Source organism: Triturus cristatus, chromosome 4_2, assembly GCF_964204655.1.
Source record: "Triturus cristatus chromosome 4_2, aTriCri1.1, whole genome shotgun sequence".
Classification (NCBI taxonomy): Eukaryota; Metazoa; Chordata; class Amphibia; order Caudata; family Salamandridae; genus Triturus; species Triturus cristatus.
In genome coordinates, this window is record NC_140586.1 from 942281283 (window position 1) to 942305600 (window position 24318).

Sequence of the window (24318 nt, forward strand, 5' to 3'; positions counted from 1 at the left end):
GAAGATGAATACACAGCCTTAATGGACACTCCTTTGTGAATGCAAACATTTTTGTTGTTGAACTTGAGGCAGATATTGCCATTTGTGATTGTGTTAGGGAAGTGCTATTGCTGAATACTTTTCATGTGTAGATGCAGGTTTATGATCTGTTGACCAGCACTGTTGGGTAATCAGTGCTATCAGAATGTACAGCACCCCCACTTTGAATAATATTTAGGCGCTTCAATATCTATGATAATTGTGACGGGTTTCTTTTCACTAGAAGTGCAGCTTATCCCTGCTTAGGGATTGCTATTACCCTTTATTCTTAACTTGTGGGGTCCACTTTCCTCAGCGTCGATGGAGACTCACGATGGCCTTGGAGAAGTCAGGAAATCTACTTCTGGGGCTGCAGGGACTTCGGACTCTGGCGGGAGCAGGAAGGTTGGCGACTGTTGATTCAAAGTTTTGGTGACTGCCAAGCAGGGGGGTAACTCCTTGACTCCAAGGGAGATTCTTCAGTCTTCGAGAGGTAGTGGAATGTCTAAGGTCCAGGATTCTTCTTCAGAGCTTCGTCCAGGGATATCTAGTTTGCAATGGCAAGGGTTCCCTAACTTATACTACAAGGAAGGGAGGGACTAGCTCTATGACCCCACCTATGGGAGGGTCAGCGGAGTGGGTGGCTATACCCACTTCCCTTTGTTCAGTTTCATGCCAGAACAGGGGCTAGTAGCCCCTGAACCGGTTTGAGCTGGCAAATGCACAGAGGAGCCTACTGCTCCCCCAGTGCAGGACTTCAAAGCACTCTAGGAGTGCACCCACCCAGCCCCAATTCAATAAACCCTGTCTGGGAGGTGACCACACCTCCCTGTGACAGGATGCCTATTGTTGGGCCTCCTCCACTGCGAGTTTCGGTCAGCAGCAGGAGGGCAGCCCAGTGTCTGTGACTGGTGGCATCCATTTTGTGATGCCAGGGCTCTTCAGGATTCTACCGTGTTTCCACAGTGGGTACATGTCTATCCCTCTAGAAGGGTGGGATCATACTCCCACACCAGTTAATGGTGTGGGGGTATGATTCCAAAGCATTTAACACCAAACACGACATGTTTTGATGCAGCCATCCCAAAGTTAGCATTTACCGCTATGTTGTAATGCACTTAAGAGTATATGGTTTAACCGCATCCACAACCAGCCACAGATAATGGACTCTGAGAGCTGCAGAGGAGCCCTGCTCAGGCAAACGCACCCCCTCACATGGAAACCAAGCACCTTGCCCTCAGGATTGAAAGGGCCTGCCTTAGGGGTGACTGATATGTTTATATGTGTGTGTAAGGTGAGATATAGGGAACCTATACCTCAGTGAGGAGTGCTAACTCTACCTCACCCAGGCTGCAGTAGCAGGCCTGTGGTGTCAGATTTAGCCTGCTTCCCAGGGGTGGCATAATACATTCTTCAGCCCCTGGTAGGCCTGTGAAGTACCTGTGACCATGGTACCTAAGGTACCATATACTAGGGGCTCATAAGGTACCACAGTATCCAATCACTAGTGCATCTAATATGTACTCCAAGTTGTTTAGAGAGAACAGAGAGGCTGGGGCCCTGTTTAGCAGGGTCCCAGCCAGACTATAGCCAGAAACCAGTGTAAACATCAGAAAAAAAGTGGGGGCAACACAAGTGCAGATCCTACTCTCCTTCACAATGCAACACAGTAATTTTGGGTGCTGTGCTGTATTGCGTGGCTTATTTGTAAATCAATCAAACAGCATTTGTAAAGTGCAACACTGTCACCCCTAGGGGTATCTGGGCGCTGTGTCACTGTCGAAGAACCAGCTCTTGAGTCTCTTGCTGAAGTCTGCCAGTGAGGGGGCTGTATGGAGCTGGAGCGGAAGGTCATTCTTGGTATTGGCAGTGATGTAGGCGAAAGAGTGACCACCGCTGTGACTTTGACGGATGCGGGGTGTGTGTGCGAGGGCGAGTGAGGAGGAGTGAAGGTGTCTAGAGGGTTGATGGAAGTTCAGTCGATGGTTGATGTAGGCAGGTCCGAGCTCATCGTGGGCGTTGTAGGCATGTGTGACGATCTTGAACTGGCATCTCTTCTGGATGGGGAGTGAGTGGAGTCCTCTCAGGGAGGGATCGATGTGGGTTTGTTTGGGGAGGTCCAGGGTGAGTCTGACTGCAGCATTCTGTATGGTCTGGAGTCTGCTGAGGAGCGTGGTGAGGTGCCGGCATAGAGGGCTTTGCTGTAGTAGAGGCAGCTGGTGATGAGTGATCTTTCTGGTGTTGGTTGGGATCCATCTGAAGATTCATTGGAGCATGCGAAGTGTGTGCAGGCAGGAGGAGGCGACCGCGTCGGCTTGTCATTTCATGGTCAGTTGGCTGTAGAGGACGAGGCCGAGGTTGCGTGCATGGTCAGTCAGTGTCGGTGTAGGTCCAAATTCTGCAGGCTATCAGCTGTGGTCCCATGCGGAGGTGTTCTTCCTAAAGGTCAGTACTTCAGTTTTGTTGGAGATGAGTTGTAGGCAGTTGTCTTTCATCCATTTATCTATGTTGATCATGGCGTTGCAGAAGTTGGCTTTGGCGTTCAAGGGAGCCTTGATGAGCGAGAGGATCAGTTGAGTGTCGCCTGCATAGGAGATTATGTTAAGACCATGGGATCTGATGACGTCTGTGGATGCTGAACAGGGTGGGGCTGAGGAAAGATCCTTGTGGTACATTGCATATGATGTCTTTGGGTGCGGAGGTGAAGGGAGGCAGATGAACACTCTGTGTGCGTCCTGTAAGGAAGGAGGCGATCCACTTGAGGGCGTCTTGCTATATGCCTGTGTTGTAAAGTCTGTTGATGAGGAGGTTGTGGGAGATGGTGTTGAATGCCGCAGAGCGGTCGAGGAGGATCAGGGCCATAGATTCTCTCTCGATCGAGGAGTTTTCTGACATTGTCTGTGGCGGCATTAAGTGTGGTCTCAGTGCTGTGGTTGGCAGAGAATCCTGATTGTGAAGCATGCAGTAGGTGGTTTTCTCCAGGAATTTGGTGAGTTGCTGTTTGATAGCTTTCTTGAGTACTTTGGCTTGAGTACTTTCTCCAGTATTTTATATACAAACCAGTTGACATCTCTTGCAATGCATTGGTGCATGCTTTTAGTAAGCTTTGCTGTTGTTGATTTTGTTAAAATATTGATGCAGAAATCTTTTTTCACTACCTGCTCTTTAAATGGTCACAATACTCTGAAGCAGAAGCTTTTCAATGATGCGGTTAGAATGAAAATGATCAATAACATTATATATGCCTTCTAAGGTTGCATTTCTGTATTTTGGTGTTGACTCAGAGTTCATAAACAAATTCAATCCTTTCTTTATATTTTCTTTTTTTCTTTCTCTCTTTTCCTCCCTTCTTTTACTTTTTCTCTCCCCCCCCCTTCTGTTCTTTCTCTTTCACTTCTTTTTAGGAGTTCATGGTTATTATTTTTTGGGGAATGATTTCTTGCCTTATATATAAATCAATTCCTCACAGTTACACACTAGGGATAGGTACCTTAATATCGGTGCTGACGATGTCCTAACTTTTTGTATATATACCTTTTGTTTATATACGTGTATGCAGTAATTTTATGGTATATGATATATGTGAAATAAATATTGTCTTGTATTGTATTCATTTATGATATAAATGTTGTAATGTTGCTATTTTTGTAAACTTGTCTTCTTTGTCCGCTTTTTCATCTCTTTTTTCAGCAACTCTTATTAATGGATGTACTTTTTCGTCTCTGGTAGATCTAAAATAATCAACTACCAGATAGAATATATCGTTGTGTCATGTGATGTTCTGTGGTGTTGCTGTTATTTAAATGTGGTCATGTTGCATGTTTTCAGCCTTGAAGAAGTTCCAGTGTGGAACGAAACGCGTTGGCTGCGAGTCTTTTACAAGAAAATTAAAAGAATACTTCAAAAATATTGTTTGGACCTGGACTTTTTACTGGTGCACCTTCCTCTTCTGCTTTATCTTACACAACTGGTCTCCAGTGAAGTCGATCTACGGCGTGCTCCTGGAAGATTTGTGCACAGGAACTGAATTTTTAACTAAAAATTTGGGATTTAAAGTGCTTAACTTATGGTCAGCTGTAGTTTGTTCTTTTGCATAAACAAATTCAATACTGACCTTCGGAAAATATATTTATATTTTGCCAGAATCTCTGGGTCTGAATACATCCTTAGTTCCTATATTCCTGACTGCATTCCGTATCCATTCTTAAAAAAGGTTGTTTTGTACCTACCTCACCTGATAATAACACCACGTCACTTCCTGCTCATATAGGGGCATATAGGGGCATATTATGAACACATAGTGATAATTATCGCTAAACGTGTTTAGCGCGTTTTTTGCTATCGCCGGCTATCGCTGGATTTTATCGCCATGACAGTGCTGTATTAACAACGCTTTGTGCATTGGCGATTTAAAATCCAGCGATAGTGGCAAAAGGCTTGAATATCGCTGGAAATCCAGCTATATAAACGCACCAATTGCGAAATCCTTGTTGATATGCCCTGGTGGACTCAGCCTGACACTCCACCTTCCATTGGCAGGATGGCTAAGTCAGGTTTTCTTCAGGGGTTAAAATACGGCGCACAAAGCGGTTAGCGCGGCTTTTGTGATCGCCTGACCCGCCTCGATAATAGGGCGATGTTGTGTTTTTGACGGAATCCATGCGGATTAGGTTGGGAACACCTACTTTGCATGTCATTAGCGATGTATATTGCTGACATGCAAAGTAGGATTAAAAAGGCACCTGACTCAGGGAAACTCGCGCTAAAGCGTGATCGCGAGTCCTTGTAAATTGTGAGTTGTAAAAATCGCCGCTTTTCCAGCACGTAGCACTTGCTCTTGATAATATGCCCCATAGTGTGCCACACATTTAGCTTTTGGCCTACCAATGGTCATTTGAGTTTTCTGTGATGGAACTCTCTAGGCTGCTGTGGCTCTTCTGTAAGGCCACTTTGGCAGACTCTATAATTCATAAATGAAAGGAAATGACTGCAGAATCCAACCTACGTCATACATACCCTGCACTGAGGCCAGCCTATTCCCAAGTCTACCCTCCTTAGGGCCTCTATGTAAGACGCTACTCAGTAAAAATCAACATTCAGTTCATCAAACTCATCTTTGCTCTTTTGAATGCGAGCCCACTAATCCCAAAGCATGTCTCCAAAATGACCATCTTCATCCCCGAGTCTCCTTCATCTGACCCTGTCAGAAGCGACTTCTCCTTCCTTTTCATGACCTCTCTCTCAAGCGTCGCTCTCCACGCCCTATTGTTTGACCTCATCTATGAACCCCTGCCTCGTTATTTGCTTCTCTTTTTATCAACTTAAACAGATCGTTGGCATCGCAGCGCTGCGGGTGGTGGCATATTGTCTGTGCATATCTGCAAGCGCGTGCTTCAGTGCCAGGGCTGGAGGGCCGCTGCCTTCTGATGCCAATGATTTTTAAATTCATCCTTGTGTGTTTATAATATATCTTCAGGTTATAGTAATTCAACATCCAGGACTTTTTCTTTGTGTCAGTAAGAATGAAATTTCCTGGTGCCATTAAAAGTAAAATGTTTCCTCCTCTGAGAATATCTGTGTGCCAGGAATCAAGCATCCAGCGCTACTTAAATCAGAACCGATGGTTACGTTACTTTTATTTTTACATTTTTATTAGAAGCATACTTACACCACATTTAATCACCTTTTTATTTTTGCGACATATTCTTGCAATTAAAAATAACATTTATTCAATCGTTGCACTAGCTTACCAAGGCCATCTCTTTTGAGTGTCTTTCTGAGTCTTTATAATTGTGGCTCTACATTAAGGACTAATGCTGGTTGAACATATTTAACCTCACTCATTCACATGATCGTTCCAGGATACATTGGACAACATTAAAAAAACAGGACACACCAAATTCAAACTATGCAGTTACAAGCTAGGATCACATGGCACTGTGCAAGAAATGCCCCCAAAGCAAATAAGGAAACTGTAATGTAATGCAATCACATAGCATGCAGGATTAAAATAGAAATGATCTGTTCAATGTTTGCGTAGAGCAATGTATATATTAAAATGATTGTGTGGGTGTATGAGTGTCTGTGTGGGTGGGTGAGGGTGTGTGTGACTGCCTGCATGGATGAGTGAGTGGGTGAGTCAATAGCTGTATGGGTTCGTGAGTACATCTGTGAGGGGCTGTATGAGTGAGTGTGTGTCTGGCTGTGTCGGTGAATAAATGGATGTGTCAGTGGTATATGGGTGAGTAACTGCAATGTGAAAGGCAGTATATGTGAGTGTTGGAGTATATAAGTGACTGTGTGTGAGTGAGTGATTGTTTGGGTGAGTGTGTGCTTGTGTTAGTGATTGTTTGGGTGAGTGAGTATGTGTTACTATATGTATGAATAAGTGAGTTAGTGTATGTATAACTGCATTAGTGAATAAATACCTGTGTGAATAGCTCTATGAGTGACTAACTGAGTGGCTGTACGGGTATATGAGTCGATATATCAGTGCCTGTAATAATGACTGAGTTCTATGAGTGGCTATAAATGTAAATCGTAAACTACTCACCCTTACGGGTCTCAAGGCGCTGGGGGCTGTCGTGGAAATTAAGTAAGCTATTGCCCAGAGTCACACGGTGCTGAGCTGAGCTGCCGCCGGAGCCGGGGATTGTTGGACCCGGCCTCGTGGCATGGTCTTAACCCTCTTGGATGGTGCTCGTCCCCCGCACCGGCCTACACGGGCCGCCATTTCAGGCCGCCAGGGACCCCTCCTCCCTTCGAGGTCCCCCTTGGATTGTACCCGTTTTCCTACACCCGCCTCAGCGGCCCCCTTTTCCAGGCCGCACAGGGACCCCTCCTCCCTTCGGGGTCCCCCCCATGCTTGCTCCACGCACCAGCCCACGCAGCCCGGCTCCCTCCGGCCTCGGCCCCAGCAAAGCCCCGACATCGAGGCACCAAGATCTGGCCAGGGGGCCCCGCATGGCCACTTAACCACTCCCGGAGGAGGAGAGTTTCGATGGGACCCCCACCGTCCCTCAACACCTAGGTGCGATCGTCCTCCGGCCTCCCCGGGCCTGGCGCCTCTCCCGCTGGGCGTCTGGCCTCTCCCAGCCCGGCCACTCCGCCCCCCCCAGGCGCAAGCGTCCGTACATCAAAGGGCTCCAGACCTATATCTGGAGCAACCCCGCAATGGGACAGCAGTTGTATCCCGGAGTCAAGAGCTCCACCTTATTGAGACAAGGAACCTCACGGAACATCGGAGCCCTGCTGACGCTGTCGCGGCCCAACCTCGCCGAAACCTCCACCAGAGCCCTGCTGACGTCGTCGCGGCTCGAGCTGAACTGAATCACCTTAAGAGCCCTGCTGACCTAGTCGCGGCTCAAGCTCCACGAACTGATCGCCAGAGCCCTGCTGACGCCGTCGCGGCTCGACCACTCCAAGACCCGGAGTCCATCCAGCTTGAGGATCAGTCAGTCAAAATGCTTTATTCGGTTTGTACAAGTACAACCATATAGCAACATACATCAAAGCAGCAAAAAAAAAAAAAAAAATTATGAAAGTTAAATAATGAAACATTTAAAATTACATCACTATCCATGCCAATATTGTTAAATCAATAAGGTATATCACTTTGTGTACAGAGTTAAATTTGGTCACTGTATACATTTTAGCAGTAGTTGTTGAGGAGGGAGTTAATTCAGTTTAGACATTTTAGCAGCAGTTTGTTTGTAATAAGGGTTTGTGCAAGCGCCAGTGCAAAAATAAATACACATACAAACAATGTAACTCAACAGTAAATCACCAATAGTCATAGAATATAACAGCCAACGGGTGAACGGGGATAATGAAAGGAGGAAATCATATAATAATTGATTTCCTGTGCCAGATACATTTTAGAATGTAGGTGGCCACACGATAGCACACATTCGGGGAAGCCAAATCAAACAACAATTGTATTGCGGCTCTTGTATTGTACATCTTATATTCTAAAAATAGTTGCTTCAAATAAGACTTTCTAAAACCAGTATAAAAATTACAAAAGAGTAAAAAAAGTAAAAAAAACTTGAGGATCAAGAACTGGGCCTAAGGTACCCTCGAACCCAGCTGCTACTAAAGACTGTCCCGCTACCCCGTCCCTACCAAAGACTTTGAGACTCGTGCGGATCCCTCATCCCCCCTTGTATATATCGATAACCGTAACTTCCTAAATGCTGATAAAGAATTGCTCGTCTTGATAAACATCCTCGAGTCCTGTGTGGTGGTGTTACTGTGCTAGTACGGAATAGGAGAATGACCTCTCCTAGGAGGCTTCTCAGCAGCGCTCGGCTACTTCGTGCAGTGTGGGGGCCCCTCTGGGTGGCCTCCCTGACTCCCCCGAGGTCCGCCTTCCAACAGGGATCAAACCGTGAACCCTGTGCTCTGAAGCTGCCATGGCCGCTGCACCACACCTCTCCTGTGGGAGATAATGAGTGGATGTTCGTGTACATCTATGAATCAGTGAGTGGGTGTTAAGTACTGGCATGGGAGTGTCAATGGTTTTGAGAATGCTAGTATAGAAATTGGAGTCGGTGCATGACAGGTTATATTGGGGTGTGAGTGGGGGCATCAGATTCTGTGGATGATGTCATCAGTGATGTCATCAGTGATGCCACTTAGTTGAGAATGCTATCACACTGCCTTGACATTATATTCAAGGCCTTCACGTGTGTGATGCAAATGTGTTTGTTATTATATCCATATGGCGATGCAGATATCTGTGGAATACATACAATAGGCAACCTGATCACAATCAAGGCCTGAGGTAAGGATGCCCTTTTTAAAATATATATATCCTTTTGTTTCCAAATACAATCAGAGGAGACGCTTCTGCTGACTTTGAGGGGTGCCTGCATGCGGAAGCTTTCCCCTAACAGCTGACTGACATGTCCAGTTCGTGACCAAGACGAGGTTCTGCATTCGTACCCACCAGGTAAAGAGTTCGATCATCAAGAAGGGAGTTTCTTGGCAGACCATATATTCACACCCTTAGACACGCAGGTTAGGATTTGCATCATAGAAATATGTTAGATTGTTATATTATTGTATATGTACGTAGTTTTATTCACTGTTTTGACACTTATTATGACCTTTGTCTGCTTCTGTCTAATAATCATTGCAGCACATATTTTCTATACAAGAATCACTACGATTCAATAAATATTTAAAAGCTTCCCTGTGTGAATTCTTTGTATGTTCTCTGAGCGAAAGATAGCACGAGTGACTGAGCGAAAAGTTCTAGGTCTGTCACCACTGTTCCTGAGGGAACAGAGTTTTCATGTTCAGTAGTTCTAAAAACTGTTTGCTCCCTGACTAGGTTAGGGGGCTTACGGACCGGTGGCACTTGGAGCTGGCTGGTCCAAGGGACAACATATCCTACAGGGGTGCATGGAATCGGTCTGCACCATCCAAAGTTTATGTTATCCGCAAACTCACAGTTCCTACTGATTAGAGAAAATTGCACGTCATGGCGCTTTCTTATATTGCATGGATCAACTGAGTAGCTCAGTCATGCTTCCTCAGAGATCCCTACACACCTTTTAAACCGGACACGTCAGTGGTGGTACGGAATATCCACCTCCACTGAGTAGGTATACCTCATGTATTGGCTGTGGTTAACATTCAATGTTTAAATAACATGGCACAGAATATCTCTGAGAACTGCAGACATTCAGTTACTCAAAAACTACTACAACATGGCCTCACACAAGGATGTGGGGAAGTTACCTTTGTGGTAGAATCACACAAGGCATATAGAACAGAGGTATTTTACTCCTGGATTACACTCCCTGCTGCAGATGATGCTACACAGGTATTTCATGAATATGACTTAAGTGAAATACCAAATGCATACACTCCATGTGAATAAATAGAAGTCCCCCTCACTTACCAAGAACTTGCTAATTGTTTTAAAGGCACCCTCCCCCATAGTGCACAAAACATGTGGCTGGGCCCACTCAGCAATGAAGGGGTGACATGGCCAGTCCTAGCCGGTTACACACCTCACCCTTGGTATCAACAACTTGACCGCAGGTCAGCTGCTTGGATTATTTATTTATTTTTATTGATAAAGTTTTATATAGCACAGACTTGACCCTAGATGGTATCAGAGTGCTTTACAAATGATTAGGCAAGACGAAAAAATGACAACCAAGCAATAAACAAATGCTGTCAATACCCGTTGCAAATCGGAAGGAGGTCAAAGAGTTGACCACTCATTCGACTAAATGCGAGTGTGAGCCCAGGTTGGGATATTGTGACAGTTACATTCCTAATGCTGAGTCAGAGAGTTCTGTTGTACATATTTGTTCATCAAAACAGTTTGACTTCTTTTTTTAATTAGATAGTTGAGGGATTCAGTCTGATATCAACAGAAAGGGAGTTCCAGATTCTTGGGGCCATTCCGGAGAAGGCTCGTTTATAGGTTTTCTTTTGCTGAAATTCCTGTCTTTTTAACAATAAGGTGCTGGTTCTCCTAGAGGATCTACAACCGCAGGTCAGTTCCAGTTTGACAGCTAGGTACTTCGGTGTGTTGAAGTGTAGTGCTCTATGTTTCAAGCAGGCAATTTTCATCTGTATCCTTGCCTTATAGGGGAGCCAGTTTAGTGTCTTCAGATTGGGAGTGATGTGATTGTTTTTCTTGAATTCAGTGATGAGTCTTGTAGCAGAATTAAGGGACACCTTTAATTGGGCCAGTTTGGATCTAAGCAGGCCACGTAAGGTAGTACTTCCATATACTAACCTGGGGATTACTAGTGCTTGTACAGCTGTTTTGAGGTCATCGAGGGGGAAGAAGGGTTTTATTTTCCTTAGTATGTTGATTTGAAGGTTGGCTCCTTTGCTGGCTGTGCTGATGTGTTCTTGCATGTTGAGCTGCTTTTTGAGTCTTTTTCCAAGTGATCTTGTGGAATCAATAACTTGTGGAAGGCAATTGAAGGCTGTTAGATGTTTCATCCAATCTTTGATGTTGAGGGATCCATTTGGTGGGGTGGTTAAGAAAAATTCTGTATTGAGCGAGTTGAGTTTGAGGTGGTTTTTTGTCAGCCAGTTTTGGGTTTTTTGAAGAGTTGTGTTGAGTAGATGGATATCATCTGGGGAGGAGATTTTTAGGGACAGTTTTCTGCATACATGTGGTATTTGACATTGGAGGATTTCAAGGTATCTGTTAGGGGCTCCATGAAGAGGTTCAAGAGAGTAGGTGATAGGGTGGACCCTTGTGGGACTCCTAGAGTGAGTGGAGGTGAACTGGACAGATTTTGGCTACCGTTGATTCTCTGAGTTCTGGTGTGAAGAAACAAGGTTAACCAGCATAGAACAACCCCTGATAATCCCATTCTGTGTTCTAATAAGTCAAGTAGGCTGTCATTTTTGACAGTATCAAAGGGGGAGGAGAATTCCAAAAGGATGAGGAGGCAAGATTCATTTTGATCTAGCTTTTTGAGCGTTTTGTCAACTATGCGTGTTAGTGCTGTTTCTGTGCTGTGACCCTGCCGGAAGCAGGATTAGTATTGGTCAACAAGTTGGAACTGGTTTACGTGATTGCATAATTGTGTATGGACGCTTTTCTCCAGGAGCTTTGCCAGAGAAGGAATGGTGGAGATAGGTTGAATGTTGTTTGGGTTCAAAAGATCTGCTGAGGGTTTTTCAGGACGGGGGTTGCTTGTCTTGTTTTTAGGCTCTCTGATATAACCCCGTGAAATAGTGAAGCGTTCGCAACCTCGGTCCTGAGTGGAAGTAAAGACGTTTTAAGCTCCTTGAAGAGGTTAGATGGTAGTGGGTCACAGTTGTGGTTTGAAGATTTTAGTGATGACAAGATGTAAAGAATGGCATTTTCATCAACTGGTCTGAATGTGTTCCACGACGCGTTGTTTTTAAGGGTGAGATCCGTGAGTCAGACATGGGTTAGGGCTATTTGGAGGTATGATCGGGAGGTGATCAAGGGCTGTCTGGAGATCAATTTCAATCTTAGTTGTCTTATCGAGGAAGAATGAGGCAAATTTATTGCAGTTTGGCTGCTGATTTGAATCAGTTGAGAGGGGGTTTGTCTCAAATAGTTTTTTGGCGGTGATTTCTGGCCATGTCAAGTTGACTTCTAAAGTAATTTGCTTTTGAGTTTCTGATGTGATTTTTGTAGGTGCTCCTCTGTTATATCAGCTGCTTAAGGTGTTCTAGGGATGGTGAGGATCGCCAAACTCATTCGGCTAGTCTCAGATTGTGTCTCTCGGTACTTAGGTTTTTATTGAACCAAGGTTTGGAGTCTTTAGTGGAGATTCGTTTTAGTTGTAGGGGAGAATGGAGTTGTTGTAGTGGTTTGTCAATTCATGCACATCAGGCTTGACCGCTGTAGCAGGCAAGATGTTATTGCTGAGAGATGTCAGATAATCGGGGTATATGTCACTAGTGCTCCATTTCCAGTGTTTGGGTTTTTTAGGTTGAGGTTTATGAGTCTTCACTGATTCATTGATCAGGAAGGTGATGTGGCGATGGTTGGTCCAGTCGCATGGGACGATGGATTCAAGTTGAATGATTCGATCCAATGTCACACCTAGGTTGTGAGTAGGTCTGTTGCAGATTTGGGTGAGGTTGAGGTCTGTTAGGAAGGTTTTAAGGCTGATAACTGATGGTTCATTCGGGTCATTCCAGTGTAGGTTAAAATCACTGAGGAAGATCTGGGTGTGGTGATGTACTACGTTGGTAGTGATGATTTCCATAATCTGTTTGATGAATGATAAGTTATCACCAGGAGGGTGGTGTATCAGGTGCAGTTTGCATAGTGGTTTGTTATTGCCAGTGATGTATAAGCACAGGTATTCACAAGAGGATAGTTTGGCAGTTGGAGACTGCTTTACTCTGAGGTTACTGCAGTTTGTCTGATCGGTCTGATCTTATAATGATCTCATAATTATATAATAATTTAGTTATAAATTACAGAAGTCTTACACAATTTGTGATACATAAATTAACACTCGCTCCTGTGTGGTCTGTTCAAGTGGTAGCACTACAGTTAGCTACACCGGACATTAGCCCGCAAACATTGAATGCAGTAATGGGAAAAGTTCCCACCGAAAGGGAAGAAATTCTGTTTTGGATCGCACAGAAAACAAACCAGCTTGAAGCAGTATTTCCCCATACTGGCTAGCAGGACAAACACAGGAGACTAACAATTTGCTTGCCAATGGGGATGGATTCCCCGGTAGAGCACTGTGTCACTTGGGGCACTGTCTTCACTGTAGTATATACCAGAATGCATGGTACTCCTTCTTTGGCGGTTCTTCTTCAAGTATTAAAACAGATCCAGAATGCACACGGGGCAGCACCTGCCCAGGACTTAGGGATGTAACTCATGGGCAATTTATCTGCAGTATCCGCAATAATGTTGAGTAACATTAAAGGGGAAGCCTCAGCATTAGCTATACGCCAACTATTAATGGATTTGCTTCCTGCATAGCAGGAGCGCAAATTACCTAAAATTATCAAAGAAATCTATGCTACGCTTGGTAGAGATAATTTGGGAGCCAGCCTAGGGACACCACAATTGAAGAGTAATTCTTAAAGGATAACTCTAAGCACGCTCCCAATTCTTCGACTAAGAAGAAGTGCAACAATAAGGAAAACCAAGGATAAAATAAGATCATAGGGTGGGTCTCTTGCACAGGAACCTACTGTAAAATGTCACAACTTAGCTAACCATGATAATATTCAACTGCCTGGTAGGTATCAGGATACTGATACACGTTCCTCTTGTTCCTTCCATGATTCGTTCCACAAACTTCAGAGAGAGTAGGACTGTCAGAGCTGGGATCAGAAGAGCAAGTGAAACCTAGTAAAGAGCCACAATGCTCTTCTGACTACATAATAAAACAGGAAGACAAGCCTAAAACATCTAAACTTCAATTTAAAAAGAAGACTAAAAGTCAGGCATGCCACGGATTTTGAGGACTTGCTTCTGAATGGGGAATGGGCATGAAGAGGAAGCTGGACAGCTCAACAAAAGTCACAATAGTTTGCCAGAACCTGATAAATTGTCTGGTGGGTGTAGCATTGAGAATATCACGGTGGAAACACAGGTCACCAGGGTAAGCATTCCACATCATTTTCACGAAGTCCAACTAAGGTTGGAAGGGGACTTACAAAGATTTATTAAAGTCCACTTTTGGGAGGAACTCACCCAAGTTTACGACATTTTACTGGCCGAAAAAGAATGGCCACCGGACTTCATAATGGATTGCGAAGAAAATACCCAATAAAAAATGAAGGAAAACAACAAGTTAAATGAAGTTAAAACAACCAGATTATCAAGATGTTTATCAAGATGTGATTGAAAGTTGCACCTCTTCAATGAATAATCCTCTGTTTCCAGTAATGAACCTGGGTCCAATTCGACTCTTATGGTAGATAGGTTTAAGACAACCTTTTAAAGAAAGCTATCCTAGTGATAGCTGTGGAGAGCAGCCTTCAGGCTAAGTCTCAGAGGAATGTAAAGCAGCTTGTTTTACCTTATAATCTCTTGAATTACCAAATGAAAGGACACCACACAGGTATATATATCACATATATATGTATTTATTACTAGACACACTCTACTAATCTTTTTATGAGATTAGAAGTCAGGAACATATGCAAATATCAACGTTTCACAATAAGTTAAGCACAAATATGGATGGGGCACTAAGGGCGTACCAGACCATATACAAAAAAAGAGGTTTAGGAATGTCGACTTGCAAGGGGACAAGGCCTAGGACCTGTAGAATCGCTGGGGCCTCACTAATCCACCCAAAGCAGGTAAGTAAAGGACCCACGGGAGACGCGTGCAGTGTGAGAACATAGCCGCGGGTTCCCTATTGATTTCAATGGAGCAAGTTGTGGTAGGAATTTTAAAGTTTTAGGGCACTTCTAGAGAGTCTACAAGCAAGCCACTTACAAGGTAAGTAGTTCAAGGGCCAACACCCACAGGAGCACCGGCATGCACGAGTTACCTCACCCAGGGAAGCCAGGTGCATAGGTGTCTTTTGGTGTCAGGTAGCGTCGTCGTTTTCAATGTAAGCCGAAGAAGTTTTGCTGCTTGTGAAGACTGAAGAAGTGTCCGGTGGAATCCAAGGCTGGATTTAGGATGAAGAAGACCTGAAAGCAGAAGGGACAGTGTTCACAGTCACTTGCCATTGACCCGGGGCCAGGAAGATGGATGCCTATGGAAGTTGGGTGATTTCAGGTGATCAAGGGTGTGTTGACTCTTCAGCCACGAGGTCCAGGAGGTGTCTACGATGAACAAGAGCTGGATTCGGAGTGTACCACAAAGTCCACACCTTACCAAGGTGTCGGCAACCGGATTGGAGCCAACAAGCCTTGGCAACAGCAAGTCTTGTGGAAAGTGAAGAAAGTCAGCGGTGCAGACCAGCAAGATCTAAGGGACTCACCCAGCAAGGGTAAGTCAGGGCAAGCCTGGAGCAACCAGAAGAGTCCTTTGGTTTGACAAGAAAGTCTTCAGGGGACCCACAAGCCAACCTATTTGCTTCACAGGAGCCCACGGTCATTCGGGATGAGGTAGGCCTCTGATTTTCAAGGGAAATCCTGCTGGAGGCTTTGACCACACGTGGTCCAATGCACAAGTTCAAATCGTGAAGGGGGTGCACTTGACAATAGTGAACAGTACCCGGGTATTGCTGTTCCTCGTCACTCGTGGGGTCCACTCGCCTCAGCTCTGCTGGGGACTCACAATGGCCATCAAGAAGTCAGGAAATCCACTGCCAGAGCTGCAGGGACTTCGGACTCCAGCATGAGCGGGAAAGTTTGCGACTGTTGATTCAAGTTTTTGGTGCCTGCCAAGCAGGGGAGTCACTCCTTGACTCCAAGGGAGATTCTTCAGTCTTCCAAAGGTAGTGGAACATCGAAGGTCCAGGATTCTTCTTGTAGAGCGTCGTCCAGGGATATCTAACTTGCAATGGCAAGGGTTCCCTATATTATACTGAAAGAAAGGGAGCGACTAGCTCTATGACCACTCCTCTGGGAGGATCAAGGGAGTGGATGGTTACACCCACTTCCCTTTGTCCAGTTTCGTGCCTGAGAAGGGCAGGTAGCCCCTGAACCGGTTTGAGCTGGCATATGCACAGAGGAGCCTACTGCTCCCCCAGTGCAGGACTTCAAAGCACTCTAGGAGTGCACCCACCCAGCCCCAATACACTAAATCCTGTCTGGAAGGTGGTTACACCTCCCTGTGACAGGATGCCTATTGTTGGGCCTCCTCCACTGCGAGTTTCAGTCAGCAGCAGGAGGGCAGCCCCGTGTCTGTGCTGGTGGCATCCATTTTGTGATGCCAGGGCTCTTTCAGATTTCTACCATGTTTCCACAGTAGGAACATGTCTTCCCCTCTAGAAGGGTGGGATCATACTCCCACACCAGTTACTGGTGTGGGGGTATGATTCCAAGTTGTTTGACACCAAACACGACATGTTTTGATGCAGTCATTCCAAAGTTAGCATTTACCTCTAGGTTATAATGCACTTAAGAGTATATGGTTTAACCGCATCCACAAACAGCCACAGAGAATAGACTCTGCCAGCTGCAGAGGGGCCCTGCTCAGGCAGAGGCACCCCCTCACATTGTAAACCAAGCACCCTGCCCTCAGGATTGATAGGGCCTGCCTTAGGGGTGACTGATAGGTTTAAATGTGTGTGCAGGAGAGATATAGTGAACCTATATCTCAGTGAGGAGTGCTAACACTACCTCACCCAGGCTGCAGTAGCAGGCCTGTGGTGTCAGATTTAATCTGCTTCCCAGGGGTGGCATAATACATGCTTCAGCCCCTGGTAGGCCTGTGAAGTACCTATGTCCTTGGTACCTAAGGTACCATATACTAGGGGCTCATAAGGTACCACAGTATCCAATCACTAGTGCATCTAATATGCACTCCAAGTTGTTTAGAGAGAACAGAGAGACTGGGGCCCTGATTAGAATTGACCCAGCCAAACTATGGCCAGAAACCAGTGTTAACATCAGAAAAAAAGTGGGGGCAACATAAGTGCAGATCCTACTCTCCTACATTATATAATTTATACTGATGGTTCTGCACAGCCTGCTGTAGGGACCAAATACCAATATTCAGCTGCATGTGCAGTCATAAAAGTCTGTATGCATGATGGAGCCTTCCATTCTTAAAAAACCTACACGCAGTCACCTGGTGATTGAATGGCACAGCTGGCAGAACCTAAGGCTCTACTTCTCACACTACAGAATACAGATGCTGAATTCCCCACACTTACAGTATGCGGGTCATATTATTGTGTGCAGTCATATAATGAGTATCTTCATTATTGGAGCCAGAATGTAAAAGATATAAATCCGTTTTTGTAAAGTGCAAACTACTCACCCTTAAGGGTCTCAAGCTGCTGTGTGCAATCATGGCAATTAAGTGAGCTATTGCTCAGAGTCACATGGTGCTGAGCTGAGCTGCTGCCGGAGCCGGGGATCAAACCATGAACCCTGTGCTCCAAATTCAGCTGTCCTGGCTGCTGTACCACACCTCTCTGAATGGATTCAGAGATTCGAAAGCCAGCATAGTGAAGCACAAGATGCTTTGGGAACTGGTCAATCACATATTGAGTCATCAACATGTTGGCGTTCACGTTGTAGGAATTCACTGGCTGATGAAGCTGCAAAAGCAACTTTCCTCACCACCATGGTTGCTGCAATAACTCATTCAATACGAGAATAGACAGAGACATCATGGTGGCCGTCACGTCTGCATGCAACAACACACACCTCTCAAAAGGCTTTCCACTCAAGTACTCCTACAAGCTAGAAGCACAAAACACATTGTAAGCTCACATTCCAGAAGTGGGAGACAAATGAATACCAAACAGTGATCACAACCTGAGATTAATAATGGGTGCACATGAGGGTCTGGCATCTGCAATTTCACTATTACAGCAACGTTATTAGTGGCCAGGTCTGTACAAACAGACCAAGGACTTTGTATTGATATGAGACCTCTGTCAGCACATGAAGGGTTCCACTGTGACACATCCACCCCAGACACCTCTTTTGATTTCAAACAAGCCCATGGCTTGTGTTTATTTGGACCACTGCAGCCTTCTATCATCCAATGGTGCTTACAAGAATATCTTGGTGGCAGTGGATTCCTGCTCTCAGTTCCTGTGGGTATGGCCACAGCAATTGGCTGACGCCCAAGCTGTTATAAAGGATCTCTGAGTCTTTATCAGGACATACGCAGTTGGCACGCTACATTGTGATCATGGTCCGGAGTTTATCTCTTGGGCTTACAAAAAGGCTACTGGAAATTTGTGTGTGACCCTGCTTTTCTCATTTCCATACCATCCCGAGATAAACAGTGTAGTGGAGGGGAAGAACCAGGACTTAAAGCAGTCTTTAACAGCAAGCATATTAGACTCTGGTAGCAGTTGTGTCAATCACCTATATAGGGTCCAGAGGGATTTGAATAAAAAGCCAAGAAAGTGCCTAGGTGGGTGGACTCCTGATGATATACTGTCTTGGGTTATAATGTGGGCCCCAGAACATGATAATGGCCGCACAGTAGTGGCAGAAACACTGCATGACATCAATGAATGTTTAGTTGTTTTACCAGAATCGAACGATTTCCGGGGTGAACAAAGCAATGTCCAAGTAAAAATCACTGCCACTGGAGAAGAGAAGGTTTTTCTGGCAAGATCCGGCTGGATCCCAAAGATCGGGGATCTGGTCTGTGAAAAGATAGTGGACAACAAATAGTTAAGGCCATCCTGGCCTCTCCTGGCTGTTGAAGGCACATAAACTGTACTTCTCCTGCTCCTTGCCAGATGCCGAGACAAAAGGTTTGTCTCTATTGATCTGATCAAACCACATTGTGTGGCCAATTCTCAACAGTAAGCCATGTGGACTCCTGGGTAGCTAGCAATCTCCTCTCACTGCCAATGTCAGAGCGACTCCTCCTTGTACTTGTGCAGGAACAGAGATGCATATTCCCGATGCCCCCTCCGGGAAACACCAGCACACCACTGAGAAAAGTGCTCTCAATATCTCCACTAGAGGGGGTACAGGGATTGGATAAAATAATAAAAGATAGAAGAGACTGCCAATGGCTATCTCCGTCCTGCACCAATGTTCTCTTTAGCATTGTTTGCTTCGGTTCTTTTGGCTCTGGAGGCTAAATAATGACATCATACATTACTTCTATGAACTACTTCCTCACTCTCCCCCTCTCTTGATATTATGTTTTTCTAACGATATCTGACATACCTACATAACCCTTGGTTTCTGCTCCTCTTCTGTATTTCACTATTCTCAATATCAACGAGGAGTGTCTGTCACAGTTTATTGAATTCTGATAAGAAAAACTAGGACATAGATTATTTAGTTATTGTTGTCTCAGAACGTCTAATTTATAACCTACTATTGTCTAAATGTATACCTTAACATACCTAGTACTGTGTCAACCTCTTCCTTCTACTTCTTAACCTTTATCTCATTTTTTCTGTCTTTCAGGTACGAGATTCTAGAAGAAAACTAAGTTCCAGGTGAGTATATAACTATGCCACATAAATTCTCAGTTTATCTCTTTAACCATTGAAATACTTCTTAACTTAAGGCTTAATATGAATAATCTATTGTTGATTTAGCTTAATTCTTAAGAAGTCGTTAGCACGTGCTCAAGAGCTAGCGAGTCGAGGAGCTAATTTCGTTCTTCGGTGTCTTGTCGTCTATTCACGGCTAAAGTGAACTTCTGTAGCCGCACAGCAACCTTTCTGTAGTTTTTTAGAGATCAGCACTGCGCATGAGCCCTGAGCGGAATGCTACCCTCGATGAAGGAAGCGAGCGCTGGGGAGGATACGTGGAATCCTTCCGGGATCTTTTCTATTTACAGGTCTCAGATGGGAGCACGAGATATCTGGGAAATAACAAAGGTGAAGGGGAATACCTGACTAAACTAAATAGGGAACACGAGATTACACGACTGCTCTTGCCTCGAATTCAAGTGAAGTGCACCAACATTCTAAGTTGAGCGCTCCTCATAGAATTCTGAGACAGGCTCCAGAAGACTAGAACGTTACTTTACTGGGAGCGTTGGCCATCTTGAAGTTCTTTACTCTGCAAGCCTCGCTCCTGGTCAGGGTTTTCTTCTTTTGAATGCCTGCTAATGATTGTTTTGCACATATGGAGCAGAGAGAAAGTTCTTTGTTCGTAGTAGTCCTGACAGCCATACAGGAGGTTCAGATGGAAGCTTTAATTACAAATGAAGCCTGCTCTCTTCAACAAGAGACAATGATGAACAGCAATGAAGTATGCCTTCTACCTGTTTCAAAAACAACAGCTGTGCATTCAACAAGTACAGAAACACAGATTTTGATTTGGTATCCTGAGAAGAACAAGGTCTACATCAATGTGCACAGATCTTTTATTAATCTAATACAAACCAGCCTGCTGAGCTGCCAAAGACAGACCGGACGGCGTGTGGATACTTCATCAGCTTTGATGATTTCTCCTTCGACGCATCAGAGGTTCCACAGCCCCCACCACTCCTGCCTTTTGAACGAAAGGTAAGTGTATTCTGTTTTTTGTTGAAAAGAACATGCCTTGTTTCAACATGGTTACAACTTTTTATTACTATTGCATTACTTTTCCAAAACCTTTGAATTGGTTTTGTGACTGTGTTCTTCCTTCTCCTGAATGGACACTTTGTCTCGAAATGCCCTGCAGAAAACATTGTAAATTTGGTTCTGAAACAACACGCATCATCACACTGTGAGCAAAGAGACTTGTCTCTGGTGAACAATTCAGCAGTTCCAGTCCTGGATGGGATTGTGTGGGACAGGGTATCGTTTGATGTGTATGGTCCGAGTGAACTCTTGCACACACTCTGAAATGTGATCTCTGGTCTACATGTGCACACACTGTCTGAAATATGACCTCTGGTCCGCACGTGCACACACTGTCTGAAATATGACCTCTGGTCCACATGTGCACACACTCTCTGAAATATGACCTCTGGTCCGCTTGTGCACACATTGTCTGACATATGACCTCTGGTCTACACGTGCACACGCTGCCTGAAACATGACCTCTGGTCTGCACGTGCACACACTGTCTGACATATGACCTCTGGTCTACACGTGCACACGCTGTCTGAAATATGACTTCTGGTCTGCACGTGCACACACTGTCTGAAATATGACCTCTGGTCCACACGTGTACACACTTTCTGAAATATGACCTCAGGTCCGCACGTGCACACACAGTCTGAAATATGACCTCTGGTCCGCAAGTGCACACACTGTTTGAAATATGACCTCTGGTTTACACGTGCACACGCCTTCTGAAATATGACCTCTGGTCTGCACGTGCACACACTGTCTGAAATATGACCTCAGGTCCACACGTGCACACACTGTCTGAAATATGACTTCTTGTTGAAGATTGCAGGGATCTGTTAGCATGAGCTGAAAGCCATTTTGTACTTGGCAGCCATTTTAGTTAGCTATGTGCTATCCATTTGCTTTCGCCCTCTTCCAGAACCTCACACATGCTCAGAAGAGCCTAGCTAGTAGAATGCACCTGCTCCTAGTATAGAACTGTCAGGCTGATCTAACTGATGTCAGCAACTCATTACTCCTCCTACTTGTTGACTGTGCATTTTCTGTATGACCATCTATGTGTGTAACTCTTCTCATGTGTACTTGTACCGCCTTCGTTTGAGCCCCTGTGTGGGTATATAAGGCCCCTGTTCTCTGTACTCCTTAGAATGCCTCCTACAGTGACTTGAGGGTACTGTGTGACGCAATCTCCCTCATCTGAGGTTTAATAAATGCATTGTTTTTATATTACAGCTTCTGTGCCAATCTCTTCTTTGTTGGTTTAATAGGACCAGGTGTATCAGTGAAGCCCCTGAGAAGGTTTTTATTTCTTCAATTGGTGCCCTCTGTGAGGCTCATCAGAGAAGTGGCTAACCAAGGGAGTGGTCTTGACGGGAGACAGGAATCTACTCAGGAGGACAGAACAGGACTCTAGTAAGAAGGTGCCCTACACTGAGATTCTCTGTCTCAGCAGCCCAGTATATTTCTGGTCTTCCTGATTTGACTCCTCAAACTGTTTACCACTCCTGACTGAGAACCTTTTTGGCGTGAGTATTCTGAAAATGACCGTTTGGTCACTCAGAACTTGGCTTTGAGAAGTTGGAGATTTTTTGCTTGGTAAGGTCGTTTGTTGCGACGCTTTTTGGAATTATATGCAAATTGCAATTTATGTAGGCAAGTAATGAGAAACTTTTGAAAACTTGAACAGCACACTTTGAGTTAAGTGCTACTTTGTGTATATTATTGTATATGCTGCAATATTCTTGGCATGCCTGTTCTTAGCACACATCGTAGAATGTGTTGCTTTCTTGGAGGTACCATTATGGAACTTGTATGAAATCAGCCTGCTCCCCTAGAGGGGATACCTAACTAGGATTAGGTATAAAAACGTATTTCTTCCTTGGTGACTAGTACCCCAAGGAACTAAATATGTACATAAAAAGGATCCTGGTCTGTGCACTTAGTAACATTCATAAGTGGTGATATGCAGAGCGATTTTTGGTGTTCTGCCAGCCAAATTGGTGAATTTGGTGTATTTTGGTTTCTTGAAAATGGAACAGTCTTTTGGGCTGTTTTTGAACTACTTTTGAGATCTTCTTCTAAATATGACTTACAACTAGTATTTACAAATGGTTTGGTTGAAGTACAATCTGTGGGCTGTCCTTTGTTTCTGTCCTAAGTGTTGATCTGTGGGTTAAATGTGTGTTTAAATGTCTTTGTGGTTTGTGATTTGACATTGATGGTACTTGTGTGAGTAAATAGCGATTGCGCTCTTTGTGTAAGACTGGCTAGCCTTAGGCGCGCGCTATTGTGTGTTCTGAGTGTATGACCCCCTTCTGAAAATATCTGGAATGAGCACAATGTGTTTTTTTTGTCCTCATTCTGTTATGCAAAATATCATTAAAATAAAATATATTTTAAAATAATCCAGCAATGAATTATATAATATATGCTAAATAGCTGCACGCTATCATTACAATTGACAGAGTAAGACACTATACATGGGTGCAAATTGCCACAATGCTAAAGATAAAATTAGAATTCACATTGAATAGGAATAAAATAGGCCTCAAAAAGGAAATTGTGTGAGTTGCAATAAATAATCTAAAATACAAAATGTTACAGCATTTTCCTTAAGATACATTGTATTAGATATTAAAAAGCATTCACATAATATGAGTGACTTTGGTTGTTGCTGAACTAAACATACATTATAGAACAATCGATTTGACTGCATTGAAATGCCTCAGTTTTAAATAGACTGTCACCGTGCTTACATTTCAACACTAAAAAAGAAGTTTTCCAACAGCTGTGTTTAACTGTTTCACTGAGAAGCAGCTGTCTGACACAAACCAATGGAGATTACACTTTGTCAAGACATTAGAAATACAGAAAAAGGGTTTTCTCTCCTGAGAAAGGCGTGAGAATTTGACGCCTGCTGCTCAACCAACAGCTGCATAAATAGCACGTTGCTATTTTTGTTCGCACGGCCACAGAAAAGAAAATGCTGAAGTCAACAAAATCTTAAGTCAGTGCAACCTCGGTAAAACCCTCCATTTCAGACTCCTGTTTTAAAAAGTTAGAAATATAGTTTCATTATTTTGGATAACAGAGAACAGATTGACAGTAGGGATTTTCTTTTCTTAATGCCTTTTTACATAAGCATATCCGTGGTTCTGATTTTAAATAATGACTGTCATTTAAAAAGTGGCGCAGATTTTTCATGTTCCAAGTTGGGCTTCTGTGCTTAGGGTTATGAAAGAATGTGTTTAAATATGATAGGCAAGGTATGCAGCTTGCTTTTCATATGTGGACTCATCAAAATGATTGGATTTATTAAATAAAAAAAAATCTTTTGATTATATGAAAAAAAAGTTATTAAAAATAAGTGCATTAAATTCGTTTTTTAATCTTTATAATGCCTAATAATAATACTGTGAACTCCAGGCATTACAATTGAATTTAAGCAGCGTTTTAAAGCAATGGGGGAAATTACAATGTGAAATGTCACTTTACCCAGGCGTACAAAAATAATTTTTATAAGGGTATACATTATATATTTCTGATGCCCCATCTCTGGAATGTGTAGGGGACATTCTGGGGATGACTATTATGCAAACTAATTGTAGGATATTCATTTTTAAGTGCCCTACACACCAAAGTCGATATTGGGCAAAATTCACTATTTAAATGCAGTTCT